The 17,363-nt window shown below is 36.5% G+C and overlaps 1 non-coding gene across 1 annotated transcript; it reads left to right on the top strand.

Moving 5' to 3' along the window:
* The first annotated feature begins 13,926 nt into the window (after window positions 1-13,926).
* LOC128592012 (U6 spliceosomal RNA) lies at window positions 13,927-14,033 on the top strand. Its single transcript, XR_008381742.1, has one exon. It is a non-coding gene; the product is annotated as a U6 spliceosomal RNA (small nuclear RNA).
* The last annotated feature ends 3,330 nt before the right edge of the window (window positions 14,034-17,363 follow it).

The raw sequence follows: 17,363 nt of genomic DNA, 5'->3' as shown, positions 1-17,363 counted from the left end.
AATTAATGCTATAAATGTATTACTGGAATTGAGATGTTAAAACAATTAGTGAATTTTGAGTTGTGTTTACCAAGAGTTGGGTACTTCCCAGAACAAAGTCATACAATCATGGGCAACACAATACCTTAACCCCTCAACCCTCATGAGATATACAGAAGGGTTATTTTTATAAAGATGTACTTAAAAACACATAAACAAAACCCAACAACAGGTTATTCTGCAAACAACCTGTTTGCAGGGGAAAATAAGGAAAAAGAAAAAAAATGGAAGATTTGAACTAGGGAAAAAATGAGAGAACAATTAGAGGATAAATTGAGTGATATATGAATGATAAGTGAAGAAATGTGAGTTTCCAGAGAGTTTGTCTATTTATTTATTTACATTGGTTTGGCAGGGCAAAGTCTTTATTAAATAAATTGACAGTTTTGCTATAAATACTAGTGACCTCTTATAATTTCAAAAATTTCTTTACACCACTACTTCTTTTCTGAATTTGAGGAGCCCCTAATCTCCCTCCCTCTAAAATCAGATTAAACTTCTCTTAACATCCCTCAAATGGCAGAGCTATTGCTTCTGCTCCCAGAGCATTTCGTTCATATAGGAACATTTTATGTCCAGTGTTTCTGATTAATTTCACCATAAGATTCTCCTTTTTAAAACCGATGGGCAGTGTTAAAATATTTAGCCCAAATAAAAAAAAAGAAAAAAATCATATGATATGAATATGATATGCATGTGATGAAGATGATAAAGATCTAAAGAGACTAAACTTTAGTTTTTTGTAAAAAAAAAAAAAAAAGGGAAACAATACAGTAATCCATTATTTGTTAGACATAGGTATTATACAAGCAGCTTTTTTTTATAGAACATTTCATTTTTGCCAATGCTCTATCATTTTAATTCAGCTCATCTGCAGATTTTATCAGTGCCTGAAAACTTGCTTTATTTCATCAGCATTTCACACATTCTTTCATTAAATTTAGCAAAATTCATGATGTGTTTCTGAAAATAAAACTTTACAAGAATCAAGTTTTATGGTCACTTAAGTTTTGTCACAGGTAAAAATAATCAATTATCTAACTTAACAGAAGCTTTATTGGCAAAGTTGATACGTCCTGCCATTTAAATTATTCAAAAAGAAGACAAAGAATTAACAGCTGAGAGTTCAACTAAGCTTTGGTGATTTTCTCTTTAAAGCAGCATTTATTACCCTTATTGATAAATAATGTGCTCTACATGTAAATGCTATATAATCCATTTCCATGCTTCACTTGGTTCAAGTGCTGACTCCCTAATTAGGCATCTGTTAGACAATGAAACTTTGTTTTTCTGCACATAATATTGGTCTCTCCACTAATGTAGCTTGAATAATAACAAGTTCTTTCTCATGAGAAATTAATTTGATGCCTAAAGTGTCAAGAAGGAAGATTCAACATTTACATTCTATTAATTGTTAGGGTGTGAAAATGGTATTGTTATTACAGAAAACCACATATTTTAAGATACTATAAGGGAAACCACAAAAATTCCAAAATATCAAACACAAGATAAGTATAAGCAGCGTCAGTGTGACATTATGAAGGTGGTTTCCCTATTTATTTTATATGCTATCATTTTTAGATAGAGTAATTGACATTTGTCAATCTAGTTCGCTTTGTCTATAAATACAGATATCGACAGCCAGAATTATCTGTGTTTTTAGAAGCAAGAGGACATTTTCTCATTAGAAAATCCCCCATAGGAGGGGAGAGGAAGAAGAGGGGAAGGGGGAAGAGGGAGGGCGAGTGGCAGGATCTCATTTAATGTGCATAATATGAGGGTGTTCAGCACGCCCCCTGGGTGAAGGACTCCATTACAACTTGAACTTTACCTTAGAAATGAAAACAATGTAACCTAAACATTTGTACCATCACATTAATTTGAAATTAAAAAAAACTATTATAAAAAAATAAAGAGAATCCCTCATACAGAAATGTCTATTGACACGGAGTCATTAGCATGGATGAAAACGTTTTTTTTTTTTTTTTTGGCCAGGGCTGGGTTTGAACCCACCACCTCCGGCATATGGGACCGGCGCCCTACTCCTTGAGCCACAGGCGCCGCCCAACATGGGTGAAAATGTTGTTCAAGGAAAACTACCAAGTGAAAAGAGAAGAGCTTTCATGCCAACTTTCCATGGGTCAAGGTGGTCAATTAGAACAACAAGCAAAACTGAAAATAGCAATCCCGACTTTTGCTCACCTGCCATCATAGTGTAACAGAAGTCAAACATAGGCAAAAGTTCCCAGGGTTCCCTTTCTCTACATGAGTGTGAAAATCAGATAACACACAGTACAGGCAAGAGAATGATCTACCTGCCCAGGAACCTCACACAAAAGGCTCCTGCCTTTTTATGGACCCAGGGAGTACAAAGGAAGGGAAGGGGAGGACTAACAGTGGAAAGTATCTTAGTCAGAGTCCTCCACTAGGAAAGTCTTTAGTAGAGGCTCCTGAAAGGTGCTTCAGCTGACTCTCCTTGATAAAAAGACTTCCAACTGAAGTACATAGGCTAGGGGAACACATGAGCATGTTAAGCCCAAGGGATTTTAAGTTCCTGACTGCAACTTTCTCCAGAAAACAGTAATGAATGGTTGTGCACCACCTCTGGTGAGGGGAGGACAGCTTTTCCCTAGGCCTTCCAGGCAAAGGCGATGCATTTGTCTCTAGCCAGGAGCCATTGGTCCTCAGACTAAAAGTTTCAGATACAAAATATGCATTCTGTAGTTCTGAAAACAGGCAGTTCTCACAAATGCCACAGCAGAATTTCGCTATTTTGCTATTTTCCATTATCCAAATTAAAGTTCAATTCATTTAATTTTTTTTATGTTACAAAACAAGAGTATTTCATTTTATCTAGCATTGAATTTGGTATCAGTGAATTAACGTGAAACATAACTATCATTTTAATGCCCGTAGAATGCCTGACCTCCTATGCTGTAGGCATGTGACATTTCCAGTGCAGATGAAATGCTATCTCAGCCAGAATGACTACTTTCTGGGTTGGAATTTATTGCAGCAATTGATACAGTTTCTCTGAAAGAAAAGCACTATTTTTTTTAAAAAGACAAATTATAGTGAAGCAAAAAGTATTTGCTACACTGATGTAGTTAGATAGCAACAATAATGAGGAAAGCAGAGTAATTGCTGAGCTTAATGTCTTCAAAATTAATAAAGAGTTATTCATTAAAGTGAACTGTACATGAAGTGTAATAAAGAATAAATGTTACTGAAGTAATTTTCTCTTCATTATAGGAATTTTGTCTGACAATATTGAAAAGCAATGGAGGGAAAAAGCAGTCCTGTTCATCTTAAAGAATCATTGGAAAAGTTATGGATAAATAGAAATTTGCACTAGCTGCAAACCGAAATATTATTTCCTTACCAAGAAATCAAAGCATTTAATCAAATACAGTTTCTATCTAATTTTAAGTCAGAGGTTCTTTTTTTAAAGCAAAATGTTATATAGAATAGGAGGAACAAAATACGAACAGAAAAAGTAAGTTAATATTTGTATATATTATAAAATCCATCTCATACATGTAACAAGTCCTAATTCTTGAGCACTGTTATGAGGTAAGTGAGCAACATTTTTGTTTTAAATTTTTATCTTTTTCAAGTTGGAGTTTTCTTTGACTTATCAAGTTTTTCTTTGACTTTTGTGATATGGAAAATATCACAAAAAATATACACATGCAAAACATACTACATCAGAGGATGTGGTGTACCTTATCCATAGGCCCTTTTACAAAAACCACAGGACTCAGTGAGATGATCTAGACATGCGTAGAAACTAAGTATTTGGAGGTCCTATTCTCCAGTTATCACTCAGCTGCCACCATCATGACAGTTAAAGTCATTGAACTAATGGGACTATCATTTGTAGAACAAAATTAAAAAATGTAAAAGCCTTGGGAATTATGTAAGAGTGTTCAGACAAACCTTTGAAATAATTACATACTTTGCAAAAAACTGAGCCATGAAAGCGATAGAATGTTCTTAATTAGAACTGAGAAAAACCAGAAACTTATTACAGATGGAACAATAGAAACAGAATTGAAGTATACTTGGAGTGCCACAGATTATATTTCTTTATATTTTTCTTCTTAAAATAATTTGGTGGTTAAATGTAAAGTTTTCAACTTTCTTATCTTTAAATTAGTTCCTTCACACTTTATTTATGAAATAGTTTTGTTACTTATGGTCCTGCGAATTCACCAAATGTGAATACTGCAAAGAAGTGTAACAGTCATTTAGTGTCGAACAGAATCAAAATGCTACACTTTCAAATATGTTTGCCTGCAAGATAACTCCAATTACATTGAACATATTCATAAAATTGGAGTTGTAGCTAAATACATGTTGTCTTATCAAATGCAATATAAGATGCTGAAAATGAAGATTACATTTAGAGTAAAGCAAATCATATTATTGTCCTGATTTTGTATGTATTACACTTAAGCATTCACCATGTTAAAATGAAAGTGACAATGCTATAATAATTTTTGTAGTTGTTGTACTAGAACATTTTCGGTTTTCTAGAAAGGAAAACAGCATAACAAACTTACACGAGTCTTCTAAATGCTAAGTCAAAAGCAATTTCTTTTTGGTATAAAATTAACTTTGTTATTTGAATTGAGAACTCCATGTAAGCAAGTCTAGAGTTCCAAAAACGATGGGCAAGGCTAAATTCAGTAAGAGAAATTTATCTCATCTCCTCCTTAGCAACTTAATCAAATTTGTGAACTTTATAACTTTTGTGGAGTTACAGTATGTCACAAACTACTTTAAAATACAGTTACAGGTCAGAGTCATGACTGTGATTGGAGAACAAATTTTAGGACTACTTTAGCTATTTTGCTGGGACTATAATGTTTCTGTGTGATCTATCCTATCCCAGAAACATAATAAAAAGCCAAGTGTTAGATACAGAAATGTCAGCTTGCAAGGACAGGATTGAAGAATGCTGAAGAAAGGATTCAACAGGCATTCCTAGAGATTTTTCCATGGCTGAAAGTGTATACAGACTATAAATTGATCTCCAACTAAGTGGATTTGAGTGACATGTACATATCTACATTTTTGGTATAGTTATGTCCAATCTTCTTACAAAATCCTGACATAAATTCTCAGGCTTGAAAAATCTATTCAGAGTACTCTTGGCTTTGGTGATTTGGTGAAATAAATCATGTGAGTCTATCCCCTGACCCAACCTCCAAAAACATACATTGACTTTGCTGGAAATCTGGGATAAGGTTTAAGAGGCATCTTACAAGGAAGAAATGATATTGCCAAGCAAAAGAAATAAACTTAGAACTTAAATGTAGATTATACGCAGATGAACTGGCACCCAGGAGGCAGGGAGCTCTTCCTTATTGCTCCTTGGAACATGAACAAAGATTTAGTACTGGGAATCCCTGGAGAGGTGAGGCTCTCAGAGACTGTGTTGGTGTGAAGAGAGTACACAAAGGAAGTCTGTCTGACTGCAAGGGGAATGAGGCAAGCCAGTATGTCCTCTTAAATCCTGAGTAGAGACACATATCTTAAGAAGTCAAAACAATGAATCCACATCTAGTGGGTTTTTCTATTGACCAAATGATTCCAGAAAATTTTCACAAATTAAAATAGCTGTTGATGCAGAGAGCAGTGGTAGTTGTGGGATAGCAGAGAAAAGCAAGTGTGAAATCTCTCTGGCCATGCAGACTCCCTGGGATCCTGGCCTTGGGAAGGCAAGCTCATGATCCAAAGTTACAAAACACTCAGAGAAACATTTCCGATAAGGGAGAGGCATATCTGATCCAAGCAGGATGAACAGAACTCCAAAAACAGCAGGTAATAAAGCAAATTGGTGAATGTTATGAAAAAATATGCTTAAAATTACTAAAAACATGATATAAAAATGAAACCATAAGAAAGAACAAGATGCAAACAAAATAAATAAATGAAAAAGAATAGAGATATTTTAAAAAGAAATATATATTTCAGAAATGAAAAATGTCCATTGAAATTAGAAACGTGATTAACAAGTTAGCCAGATAATAGCTAATGGTTATTGAGTGCTTACTAGATGTGCAACTAAGTATTATAAAGAACTTGCTATACTATTATTTGTCATTATTTTTTTCTGTTCTTATTAGTATGTTCACCAGTATATTTTGGCTGGCTAGAATTTGTTAGTGCCATGCTTACTGGCTCTGTGATCTCTGCTCTCCAAGCAACCTGCTCTATTTCCGCTGAGAAATGCAGAATTCAGTATGAAATAATAACTAGATGGAAAATATCAAAGAGATATTAGGAGGTAAAGAAGATGAAATTTTTAAAAAATATGGCTATGGCTTCCTGAACATCATTTTCAAGATGCACATGCTATTGGTTTTCCCATTCCTTCACTGGCCACTTCATCTCCATCTCGTGCTTATCCTTCCTCACTTCTCTGACCCTGACCTCTTCGCACTCGGAAATTCAGGGCTTAGTCTGCAGGCTACTCTCTCCTCTCTGGGTTACTCATGTTCTTGATGATCCCATACAGCTTTGAATATTATCTACACAGTGAGAATTCTAAATGTATGCATGTGTGTATATCATATATACAATTGCCTGACTAGTACCCTAAATAAATGTGCTGAGAACTGACGTGATTTTCAGCCTCTCTAGTCTGTCTCCTCCCAGTATAGCCCATCTTATTTTCTTACAGTTTCTTAGACCATTTTTTCTCTTTCTCTTATAAACCACATCTAACTCCTCAAGAAATCCTATTGGCTGGATCTGTAAATCACTTTGGGTAATATAACCATTTTAACAATGTTGATTCTTTTGATCCATGAACATGATACATTTTTTCATCTGTTTACATGCTATGCAATTTCTTTCCTCAGAGTTTCATAACTCTGTCTACAGTGGTCTTTCACCTCTTTTGTTAAATATCTTCCTATGTATTTTCTTTTCTTTGTTGGTACTACAAAAGATATTGCATCTTTGATTCTCAGCTTGACTGTTGTTATTTATGAAAGCTATTGATTTGTGTACATTGATTTTGAAACCTGAGACTTTACTGAATTTGTTTATTAATTCCAAGAGTCTCACAGTTAAAGCTTTGGAGATTTCTAGATATAACATCATATCATCAGCAAGAGTGATAGTTTGGTATCTTCTTTCCCTTTGGACCCCCTTGATTTCCTTCCCTTGCTTGATTGCTCCTGTGAGAACTTCCAGCACTATGTTGAATAAAAGTGATAAAAATGGGCAACCTTGTTTGGTTTCAGTTCTAAGAAAGAATGGTTTCAATTTTTGCTTGTTCAATATGATGTTGGCAGTAGGCTTGTCATGTATAACCTCTATAATTTTGAGGACTGTTCCATCTATACTGATTTTGTTGAGTGTTCTTATTATGAAAGGGTGCTGAATTTTGTCAAATGCTTTCTTCATGTCTATTGAAAGGATCATATGATCTTTGGTTTTGCATCTTTTTATATATCTCTGGGATGAAGCCACTAGTTTGTAATGAATTATTTTTTGATGTGCTGCTGAATTTGGTTTGGTAAAGTTTTATTGAGAACTTTTGCATCTATACTCATAAGGGATATTGGTCTGTAGTTTTCTTTTTTAGTTGTATCTTTTCCTTCTTTGGTACGAAGGTAATATTGGCAAGTATTCTTTCCTTCTCAATGTTAGGAAATAATTTCTGTAATACAAATACAAGTTTCTCTTTGTAGGATTGGTAAAACTCAGGTCATCTTATAAAAAAGACACTTGCACTCCAATGTTCATAGTAGCACAATTCACAATCACAAATACATGGAAACAACTCAGATGCCATGTGATATGTGCACACCATGGAGTACTATTCAGCCATAAAAAATGTGATCTAGATCTAGTGTCTTTTGTGACAACCTGGATATAACTGGAAATCATTCTTCTACACAAAAGATCATAAGAATGGATAGACACACATGTACTCAATACCAAATTGGAACTAATGAATCAACACTTAGTCTTAAGTGCACATATGGAAGTAAATCTCAATGAAAATCAAGCCAGGGGAGGGGGAATGAGATGATAGGTAAATTCACACTGATTTGGTACAGTGTGCACTATCTGGGTGAAGGGCAGACTTAGAACTTTGACCCATCTGTACAAAATCAAAGTCTATAAACAAAATATGTGTACTCATCAATATTCTGAATCAACAACAACAGAAAAAGAAATAAAAGAAAAAAAAAAAGGAGAAAGCAAGAAGTGGGCCCACATCAGATACAAACTCTGCCAATGCCTTCATCCTGTACATCTCAGTCTCCAGAACTGTGAGCAATAAATGTTTGTTGTTCAAGCCAAAGGGAAAAAAAAGTCCTGTCTGCTGAATAATCTAACCACTGTTTACCATCTGCCCACTAACCAACCCTAGCCCAAGCTGCCATTATCGTTCTCCTGAATTATGACAGTCACCTTGTAACTTGGTTTCCCCTTTTTAACTCTGTTTTTCAGTCTATTCTGAATACTGAAGTCTGCAAATATTACATAAACTCTTTGCTCAAAGCTCTCTGATGGCTTCCTAATTCATCCAGAGAAGTGACAAAGTCTTTATAATGGCTTATAAAGCCATCCATCACTGGGCTGCCATTGGATCACTGTTCTCATAATTTTCTACTCTTTTCCTCTCTCACCATGTGTCCTCCCTCTGGTCACACTGCACTGCTTTAAGATTCTGGACATGTTCCCACTTTAGCTCATCTGCACAGGTTTTCTCTCTGCATGAAACAATCTTTCCACCGATCTCCACATGGTTTATTCCTTTATCACTTTTTTTATTCGCTTTACTCACATCCGAGTATTAAGTCCTCTTTTTACCACCTGTATAAAATTCAACCTTAGGAAATCATTTCCCACACCTGTTTTATTTTTGTCCTTAACACTTATTACCATTGCGTACAACATTTATATTTTTCATTTTGCTGCTGTCTACACTTCCTAAAAGTTAAACGCAGATGTCACTGCTATGGTCACCAATGTCCAGGAGAAGAGACAGGCCCACATGGATCCTGAAGGCACAAATGGGTTGCACGAGCAGACATGTCACACTCCCTGTGCATGCACCTGCCTCTATTTTGTTGTCATGTTGTTCTTCATCCTTATCTACGAGCACATAAAGAGTTATGACTAGGTGACTAAGAAAAAAGCATTTACCTGGCATCTATATAGTTCTGTATAACATTTTCAAACTTAAAAGAAAGTTTGTGTTGTTGAAACTTTATTTACAGGGTCATTAGAAAAAGAAATGTTTTCTGTGAGTCAAATTTTAGGCAATGCACTTGTTTGTCCACTCTGTCAATATTGATTCGCAGATGACAAACAGTGGCTGAATAGTGAGGAACTTAGAAGAAGTGAGATTAATAAATTGGAGAAAAAGCAGAAGGAGGCCACAAGCCCTTAACTCTGGGCTCTTCAGGACTAGCAAACTCTTCCTACCATAGAAGCTTTCCTGACCACTGAAATTAGTGTGCACTTTGTGAATATCTAGGGAAGAATTGGAAGCTGTTCCCAAATAGGTTAATTCTTTTCTTATAAACCCTTTGCATGAATTCTGCTTGTTCAACAGTCTTGATCCTGCCTGAAATTCTCCTTCCCATCATCTTCATAATTTAATTGTTATCTAATTATCACCTGTATAAAATTCAACAATATCAATTGTCTGGTGTAGTTCACTTTATGTGCTGTGTGTCATAAACATTTCAGAATTCAAATGTAAATGATTATAAAAAGAAGAGAAAAACTTTGGCAAGATTTTAAAAATGGTGTGGTATTCAAAAGTAGGTGAACTCTAGGTAAAGTATTTATGAGAGTCATTTCATTGTGATTTATATATTTAAAATATATTTATTTGTAAGACCTCAGTAACTCCTACTTCATTTTTACTCAATTGTCCACAACCCCGTCCATGACATCTTATCTAGGTTGTCCCACCATTATATAGGGTCGCCATAAAATTCGTGTACAATTTAAAATGGCACACTATTTTAAATTGCACCTGAACTTTATGGCCACCTTGTATTATCTTATACTCAAAATTTCTTTTATAATTTTCCTTGTTCCTCTACAAGTCAAAACTCTCATATCCTAATATTTAATATTTCCTTACCTGAGGTCTTCACATTTAAATCCTCAAGTCAAAACTCTCATATCCTAATATTTAATATTTCCTTACTTGAGGTCTTCACATTTAAATCCTCATAACTAAATACAAGATTTTTATGCTTATTCCTATCTCCCCCTAATTCCAGTGGCTTATGAAAGACAATTATATTAATCTGAATTGATTATTCTCTCTCAAATTCCATGTTGTAAAATGCAGATCTCTTTATCAAACAGTTAAGAAAAACATGCAGTTAGTTCTGTTTTGGTCAAGGGAAAACTGGAAGTAATTACAATTTTTGCCCATCCTCTCTCCTTTCTAGCCACTGCCTTCCAATTCTTGCCCCTCTGTCCCTTCATTTTAATTTTCTTATCATAAGGAAGACTTCCTTCACTTGTGAGGATATTTATAGAGTTATTAGTTGATTTTGTCACTTTTGCCTGGATAGCATAATTATTTATTGTCAGACATTCACAGCTTTGGGTTTTTCACATTCTCATTTATTTTATTCATACTGAATGCTGGGGGTTTTTATTTACCAATTGTAAGGAGAAGTTTTAAATTTCACAACAATAAGCAGAGATTGGTTATACAATTTTATAATTAACTTATTTAAATATTAGAACTTTAATAAAACCAGAGATGAAAGGCAAGTTCATTTTAATTTTTAAAATAATTTAAGGAATAAGATGCCTTCAATAAATAGGGCTGAATGTCAACAATTCCTGATAAAAATATGCTAGGCGTTTATCCCTGATTGTAGTCAGCGATTAAAAAAAAAAGAAAACCAGTAATATTTTTATAAACATCTCAAGAGATTTACATTATCCATAAAAAAACAGAGGTAGATTTTAATTAATTTATTTTTACTAGTTATATTTTCCCAGCAAGTTAATGTTTTAGGTGTTCATGGAACCCCATGTATTAGACAAGACCTCACCTTCAAAGTATATTAAACATTCTAGTGCAAATGTATTTATGGTAAAATGATTTTTTTTACCTTGGTAGATACCTAGTAATGGGATTATGGGGTCAAATGGAAGGTCTACTTTTAGCTCTTTGAGGATTCTGCACACTTCTTTCCAAAGACACTATATTAGTTTGCACCCCCACTCAATTCACAATCTCCAGGATGTGGAATCACCCCAAGTGCCTATCAATACATTAATGGATTAATAAACTGTGATACACACCACACACGCACACACACACACACCCCCCACGGAATACTACTAAGCCATAAAAAGATGATGACTTTACATCTTTTGCAGTAACCTGGATGGAGCTGAAGCACATTCTTCCTTAGTAAAATATCACAAGAATTGAAAAGCAAGTGTTCAATGTATTCAATACTAAATGAAATGAATAGAAAGACAAAATAAGCTCATGTGAAAGAATAATGCAATTAAATTCAAATGGGGGAAGGGAGAGAGAGAAGAAGAAGAGAGGAAGAGTGGTAAACTCTTACTTAATTGGCACAATATAAGGGCATACAGCACAACACCCTGCGTGAAGGGCTCAGCTACAACCTGGACTTTGCCTGGCAAATGCAAACATTGTAACCTAATAGGTTGTATTCTCATATTAATCTGAAATTTTAAAAAACAGTATTTTAAAAGTATAGAAAGATAGTTCTCTATTATTGCTTAAATTGCTTTAGTTGTATTTTAGAAGAGAAAAACTAATGTATGCAATTAAAATATTCATTATATCTTTCTAAGAAGCATCCATATAAAAGGAGCTAGAGGATTTTAAAATGTACTGCCTTATCATAATATTCAAAACACAGCTTTGCTCTCACTTTGATAATTTATTGGTTTTTTTTACCTACTTACATGTCATTACACAGATGGAATCGAGCATTCAATGGCTTTTCTAGAGAGTGGACCCACATTTCTCTTCTCTCTGTTTTATTCTTGGGCATCCACAAAATAAAAGAGGAATTCTTCACTAATAATTTTTTAGACTCTGATGTAGGCTCTTTGTTATCTTGTCCTTTTAATGGGTTTTTGAGGAAGTTATTTAGTTAACTGTCAAATTGTGTAGAAATTAAAAAAATAATTCTAACATATCTGCTTAAAAATGGTACAGATGCAATGAAAGCATACTTCTTTAGGTGAGAAGGTGATACGTCACATGGGGACAAGGGGCATAACAAGGCTGATGATGGGGAAGACCTTTCTGACTGTTTGGAGAGAAAATACATGTGCAGGAAAGCCTTTGTGAATGAGCAGCATATTGTGGTGCCAAGAATTGATGAAATGCATAACTTTAAGTGTTACAAGTTTATATTTTATTAGTTCAGTATGAATTAAGGCAGAGGTATAAGTGAGGATTAGAGTTGTCAAATCTCCTTATGGGGCTTTCAATTAAATACTATTCAGCAGAGACTTGAGCTTCTGTTCTATATTAAGGCCCTGTAAGGACAAAATGCGGAATGAATGGTGTCCTCCTACAAGTACCTTAGCCTTGTCACTTAAAGTGGTGAATCAGAGAATAAATTCATGCTGAAGTAAGATATATATATATATATATGCACATATATAGATGTATATGTATATATTTGAGTGTGTGGGCACATGCGCATGCATGCATATACATATATGAAACTGTCTATATATTTATAATTTATAAAGTTAATTTAATGCAGCTTTCTGGGCTTATAAACATAGGAATTATATGCATGTATATAGCTTTTATGATATTCCACTGATTTGTAAGGAGATGCTACACTCATGAGGACATTTTGGAACACATTGTGAGCAATGAGACACATTTCCTCTAAAATAAGATTCATTATACAGTCTCTCCCTGCTGCAGGAGAAATTGTATTCCCTCAGACATTCATATTGAGGTCTTAACCCTCAGTACCTTAGAACATGACCTTATTTGGAGATAGAGTATTTAAGTAGGCAATTAAGTTGAAACGAGGGCATTCACGTGGAGCTTCATCTAATACTACACATGACTGGTGTCCTCATGAGAAGAGGAAACTGGGACATGAACACATAGAGAGGAAAGATGATGGGAGGATACAAGGAGAAGACGGGGCATCTAAAGTCAAGGAGAGAGGCTTGAAACAGATTCCTCCTTAATAGCTCTCAAAAGGAAACAACCCTGCCAGCACCCTTATCTTGTACTTCCAGCCTTCGGAAATGTGAGAAAATAAATTTGACCCAAATGAATCTGTGTTATTTTGTTGTAGCAGTCCTAGCAAACCAATATGCTGTTCTTGTTTAATTCTAATGCAATCATCCTTATGAATCTGAGATGGCCGTGTATGCTATTTGGAGTGGGAAAAAAATAATCATCTCATGTTTTCATTTTATTTTCTCTCTAAGAATCTTATTAATCTAAACAATAAAAATACTGGTGGCTCATAGTTTTACATGTATTAACTCAATTAACTCATATGAATAATAATAAAAGAAACTTTTAGAACTAGTCTTGTTTTATAGATGAGGAACTTAGTCACCGAAATATTAAGTACCATGCCAAAATTCCAGCAAACGCTGGGATTCAAAGCCAGGGAGTCTAACCCCACAGCTTGTACTCTCCATTCTTTCTTAGGCAGAAGCATGTTCCTCAGTTTGCTTTGAGTTGTAAAGGAAGGCCATGTAGGTAACACCTATATGGTTTATAGGTTTTTATGTGTAATAAGGGAATGTTTCCAAAAATGAATACTCTCAAATAAACAGAGCTAATTTATCCTCCCCTTGAACTGGGTGGGGTAACTGCCCCAGTGAATAGAAGATGGTAAAAGTGTGCTCGCTTCGGCAGCACATATACTAAAATTGGAACCATACAGAGAAGATTAGCATGGCCCCTGCGCAAGGATGACACGCAAATTCGTGAAGTGCTCCATATTTTAAGAAAAAAAAAAAAAAGAAGATGGTAAAAGTGACGCCACATGAATTCTATGGCTAGGCCATAAAAGGTATGAGATATCCACCAGCCTCTCTCATGATCTGATTATCCTCGAACCAAGATTGACTACGTAAGTTTTGAGGCCTGCTGAAAAGTAAAAATGTGTGTCCCTTGTTGAAAAATCATTAAAAAATCAAAGATAATGGCAATAGAGTATCAAACCAAGGGTGACACTGTTTTGGGTGTGGGACCCCATGGGCTGACACAGGCTACATGCACTTGAAGCTGGTCCTACGGAACCCAGCTACAGCTGGTTCGATGTGTAACTTTAAATAATTAAGATATGTGTGTTTAACTTTAAATAATTAAGATATGTGTGTTTATGTTTAAAAATGTTGAACTTTAATTTTAACAATCTTAATTGCGTGAGTGGGTTGAACATAAACTGCTCATTCCTCATCCTATACTGGTCATCGTATCCACCTGAGGTCAGGAGTATGTATTTTTTTCAGAGTGCTAAGCACTTGACAAAAGCCTTCTGCCAACAAAACACTAGTTGTCACTATCCTGGTTAACATTTATTTCAGATTCAGAAAATTCTTTAATTTCCCTCATTCAGATAATAGAAACAAAGTATTTCTGGCTCTACTTTATTGAATAAAATATGCAAATCTTGTTTTAAGAATCCCTTTATTTTAAATGAAATAAATTACATTCAGATTATACAAATATACTTAAACAAATAATTGACATCAGCTATATGAATCCTGACTTTTCCAGAAGTTGACATCTATTAGAAATCTTTATTTCTAAATCATCGTGAATTACAAACTTAAGACGAGGGATTACTGGTTCTTTAGAAGATTGCTTTCAGGTAAACTGTTATTTTTTTCTGTCTCATGGAAAAAAAAAACTCGTTTACAGAAATGGAAAATTTAAATTATTAAATATTTTGGAGATAATACAGTTGCATAATTAATTAATTGAATAGTTACCGTGTTATTAACTGGTGTGTGCATTAGTAATACCAGTAGGAAGAGGTGGGAAAAATTGAGTGTTTACTGTACATCAGCTACCATTCACACAACTCTATGTGATGAAAACTGTTATCTCCATTTTACAGGTGAGCAAAATGAGGCACAGAGAGCGTGAGTAACATGTTCATAACAGGAATCAGAACTGTAGTTCATACCCAGGAAATCTCTGTATCCCACGCTTTTGACCAATATACTGACAGCTTCTTAAAGTATGCTCTGCAGAATCTCAGGCTACCCCGAGAATTTTTAGGGGTATATGAGGTCAAATTAATTTTCATAATACCTGAGGAATTATTTGCCTTTATTTTCACTGTGGTGCATTGGCATTGATGGTACAAAAAACAAAGATGGGTCAGACTTTGGATACCTTCACATGAATTAAGGCAGTGGCATCAATCTGTACTACTAGTCATCATGTTCTTCATCACCATGCATTTGCAGGAGAAAAAGAAAAAGCAATTTACTTAAAATTATCCTTGATGAAAAAGTAAAAATAATTTAAAATCTCTACCTGGGAGTCTACATCTTTTTATTAATCTGTATCTAAATAAGAAGCACATATAAAACACTTCTGCTAAATATCATAATAGGGTGGTTGCACGAAGGAGAAGTTGAGTTATAAATGGAAATGACCCCTTTTGTTATGAAACAGTGCTGTGGGCATGAAGACAACTGTTATAAGAGTCGAAACTGTTATAAGACTCGATGTTATCCAAATTTGGATATTGGGCAAACATTTCCTCAAAATATAAATGCAGTGGCAGCTGGGCCTGTGGAGACTGCCCGCCTGGCTAGCCGGAGCTCGCCTGGTCCCAGCCAGCCGGCTCGAGTGGAGAGAGGAGCGGTGCTTCTGCGGTTGGCTACTCAGTGTCTTGATCTCAAGTTGCCTCACTGTGGCTGAGATTCCTAATACAGATACATCGTTTCGTTTTAATACTCCCAAAGAAACAGAATAACCTTCAAGCTGGCGAAAGCAATGGTTCACATAAAGAAAGGCGAGTTGACCCAGGAGGAAAAGGAGCTGCTGGAAGTCATTGGGAAAGGTACTGTTCAAGAAGCTGGAACATTATTATCCAGCAAGAATGTTCGTGTCAACTGTTTGGATGAGCAGATGTGTCACAAAAGACAAGCATATAAAAACCTGTTTACTGGGAGGGGAGACAAGATGGCGAACTGAAGCCAGCTTTCAACAAAGGCTCCCGTCCAGCAGGAGAGTTAAGGGACAGGAATTTAGTAAGTATCCTGGTGGACTTGAGCCTCACCAAGAAAGAAGGCTGAAGAACGCACATCAACACCGCTAAGGCAAGTTGTGATCACAAGGATGCAAACAAAAGGTACAAAATCCACCACCAAGTGGACGGGAGTCCCCCTCCCCCATGAGACCGGCTCAAGAGCCCCACAATTGAACAAGCGGGCAGAAATTAAAGGCCCTCCCACTACACTCCACGGGAGAGACCTTCTAAAAACTGGACCTACCTCCCCTACTGGGGTGCCGTGGCGTTCTCCTGCCGGACATACGGCTGAATAAAACTTTGGGAATCCTTTGCCGGCAACCCTGAATCCCCGGCGCTCCCCTCCCACCCACTGAGGTCTGGAGGCCTGTCCCCCAGGACTTCGGATCCTTGGGTGATTTCTCAAGGGGAGTGGACAGTCCCCGAGTTGTGACTGGTCAGCATTGACTCTGAGGCGCACAAGTGAGGAGAGGGCACTGGGCTGAGGGGGAGTCACACCTCGCGGCACTTCCCTGCGGTGCAGTGCAGCAACCCTCCCCGGGCATACGGGGCCCAAGACTGAATAAGACTCTTGCCTCCCCGCTGAGACCTGAGTACCCCTACTCTCACTCGGGGTCTGAGGGCCTATCCCCCAGGAGTTCGGCTCCTTGGGTGATTTCTCGAGGGGAGTGCACAGTGCCTGAGCTGCGTCAGGTCAGCGCTGACTCTGGGACACGTGAGCGAGGAGAGGGCACTCTGCTGAGGGGAAAACAAGCCTTGGCGGCACTTCCCTGCGGTGCAGTGCAAGAGCCCTCCCCGGACCGTAGTATTGCGTAAAACTGAATGAAACTCTAGCTTCCCCCCCCACTCCCAATCGGGGTCTGGGGGCTCATCCCCCAAGAGTTCTGATTCTTGGGGGATCTCTTAAGGGGTGTGGACCCAGCACAAACTGCAGCCACTCAGTGCTGACTCTGGGGCGCGGGACAGAGGAGAAAAGGGTCGCCTGAGTGCCCACACCAGAGCAGCAGTTCCCTGGAGGTAGATCAACAGCCGTTTTTTCTTTAACGGCAGAACGCTCACTTCTGG

This window comes from Nycticebus coucang, chromosome 1 (assembly GCF_027406575.1).
Source record: "Nycticebus coucang isolate mNycCou1 chromosome 1, mNycCou1.pri, whole genome shotgun sequence".
Taxonomy (NCBI): Eukaryota; Metazoa; Chordata; class Mammalia; order Primates; family Lorisidae; genus Nycticebus; species Nycticebus coucang.
The sequence above is the reverse complement of the archived record's forward strand: the minus strand, read 5'-3'. Positions and strand labels throughout refer to the sequence as shown.